This window comes from Amia ocellicauda, unplaced genomic scaffold, assembly GCF_036373705.1.
Source record: "Amia ocellicauda isolate fAmiCal2 unplaced genomic scaffold, fAmiCal2.hap1 HAP1_SCAFFOLD_58, whole genome shotgun sequence".
NCBI classification, from domain to species: Eukaryota; Metazoa; Chordata; class Actinopteri; order Amiiformes; family Amiidae; genus Amia; species Amia ocellicauda.
In genome coordinates, this window is record NW_027102988.1 from 45,379 (window position 1) to 48,347 (window position 2,969).

General features: G+C 35.6%; 1 non-coding gene across 1 annotated transcript; it reads right to left on the reverse strand.

The window, feature by feature from the left end:
- Nucleotides 1-2,541: 2,541 nt before the first annotated feature.
- On the reverse strand, nucleotides 2,542-2,656 carry LOC136738809 (U5 spliceosomal RNA). The gene has a single exon (XR_010812703.1). It is a non-coding gene; the product is annotated as a U5 spliceosomal RNA (small nuclear RNA).
- Nucleotides 2,657-2,969: the final 313 nt, after the last annotated feature.

Genomic DNA, 2,969 nt, shown 5'->3' on the forward strand with positions numbered 1-2,969 from the left:
GATCCCATGGCACTATTCATTATTATTATGTATTAATATGTCTGAAGCATTAATCCAAGGTGATTTACAAGGTGTTGTTGAAAGAGTGACGTGGCTGAATTCTAAGTCAGGCTTCCCTCAATCAGGTCTAACAAATTTGTTATGACTCCACCTTTACTGCTGTGTAGTAATCTGCTGGTACAAAATGGCTGCACCCCAGAGGGTGGTGGGTGAAGTGAGTCTGTAGAGCACTTTGGGATCTTTCCAGCTGCTACATGTAAGGTATTATTATTTATTAATAAATTAACTCTAGTCTCTGAAACTAAAACAAAGGCCAAAGGAACATTTCAAATGCTAACCCTTTGTGTTCTATACAGTTAAAAAGGAGAGTTTTTACAGCAACCGTCAGGGTTCTTGCATATGACGTATTCGTGCTGCACCTCTCTGCAAGGATCCAGGACAGTTTGTCAATGTAAACTCCAGTGCCTGGGAATATTTCCACCTAAAAGACAATGGTAAATAAAAAACAAGTTTATCCCCAAACTATTCTTATATTATGTTAAGTGGAATACATTATCAGTAAGGCTGTGATTTTGTTACAGAAATGTGTTATTAAAGACCACAGTATGTCTCAATTCTAAGTTTATTAATTTACAGACATAATAAAGTCAGTGAATCTGTGACACCCATAATTCAATTACATTCTTATTATCAACTATAACTATGAATATAACTGATAATGTAGCATCATTAGATTGTTTACAACCAATATTTGTTTTCAATATATATATTTTTACCTTGTCTTTGTAATATTGTAGACCAAGAGTGTTATACCTGTTTTGGTGATTCTTTGTCAGATTCAGAACAATTTGCTGTGGGGCTGTCAGAACCACTTGATGGTGACACACTTTTGTCTTCATTGCTGATAAATGTGGCTTTTGTTACAATTTTTTTCAGATTGTCCAAAAGGTCTGGAATCTCTGGAGAAAAAAACCTTAGTATTAAATGATAATCATTTCTAGTAATATATTTAATACAAAGTGAAAACAAAACCATCAATGCCTGCAATTATACTTGAGAGACTTGCTCTATGTTATTGGCAAACTGACCTTTTTGTGGGTCATTAACATTAGCTACGAAAAAAATAGAAGAGATAAAATACAAGAATTACCAGGTCTAATGTAATGCATATAGTCATTAATGTAGGATTATGAAGTTATGTTGAAAAACTTTATTTAATAATCAGTATTATTAAACTATTAGACAGTGCACATTAAGAGTCTGTATTGTGGTTCTAGATTACTTCAGTATGATCAACTATAATACATTACTCTGGAATCTAAATTACTGAAGAATAACATTTATCAAGGTAAGGAATTATTTGCTATAAATAAAAAAACTTACCATCAACCATACGGTTTCGAAGACATTGGTTTTCATTTTTAAGTCTTGTGTTTTCCTTTTCGAGCTGCTTAACGTTTTGCTGTAGCTCAACTTCACTGGACTCTTTAAATGTCTGTAGAATATGACGGGATCTAATTCTTGAAGCTCCATCGGTTTTCTTTCTTATTTTGTGCTGTATTCAGAGAGAAAAAGAGTTTAAAATGAATATATATATATATATATATATATATATATATATATATATATATATATATATATATATATATATGAAAATGATTTAAAAAAAAACAATCCTGCAATACATTTATTTAATATTTGCAGTAATTATCCCATCAGTTACAGTTTTTTTTCATCTTCTGAAACTGCAATTTAGCACTTTCAACTGTTTCTTAGTGATTCCTAGAATTACTAACCGGTATTGTAGTCAATGTGTTTATAACCTTTTTTGTTTAACGATTTGTGTGTTATCCTATGTGATCCCATGGTCTTTGATTTGGTCACGGAAGTGATTTGTCTTTGATTTGTTGATCTAGAGTTGAATTTTAATTAGTTTTTCCCTTTTGTATAATTAGTGTAGTGCTACATTTAGTCTTTGTTTTTAAATAAATTTGACAATTTATATCTTTGGAATTGGTGTCTGCGTCCAATGATTACAGAAATTGAGTTCTACAAGACTCCAGGATTCGTGATAAGGTGATACTATGAATTCACTTCTTTAATTGAAATTTAAAAGTGTACCTTACGCTACATATATATATGTATGTATGTATGTCCAATTGCTTTGACAATACAAATGAATAGAATTGAGAGGGAGAGAGAGAGAGAGAGACAGACAGACAGACTGACAAACAGAAAAACAGACAGACATAGACACACACACACACACACACACACAGAGCCAGCCAGCCAGCCAGCTCAGCGATGACATCACGAGCCTCTCTCAGCTGACTGCTATGACATCACAGAGCACGTACATTCCGTTGCTTGCCGTCTGTCAACCACTCAGTCACTGCCAGCCAGACTGGCTGGCTGGCTGGATGGGGGGGCTGCTTGCTGCTGCTGCGTACCTTAGCAAGCTTATTTGCTTGACCGGCCTTCCTACTCCTCTGCCCACATGCCCACCTATGCCCGATCTGCTGTTCACCTGGATCACAGCTCCGCCCCAACAAGGCAGATCCTCCCAAAAATGGTACAAACTCACCCACGATCCCCTCCACGGAAAGCTTTAGCAAAAGGCAAAAGCGTTATACGTAATGAAGAGGAACCCGAGTCCAAGACGCATCCGACCAGCCATACATATTTGTGTGTATTAAAGATCACATTTTCTTACATTTAGTTTTTCTGTACTTTATTACATCTTATTGTGATTTATAAATGTATTGTTTCTTTTCCATATGTATGTATGTATGTATGTGTGTGTGTGTGTGTGCCTGTCTCTGTGTGAAAGTGTGTGTGTGTGGGTGTGAGTGTCTGTCTGTCTGTCTGTCATGTAACTCGCACATCTGTGAGGGCACCATTTTTGCAGAAGAGATGTACACATTTTGGAGCAACACATGCTGCCATCCAGACATCATCTTTTCCAGTGA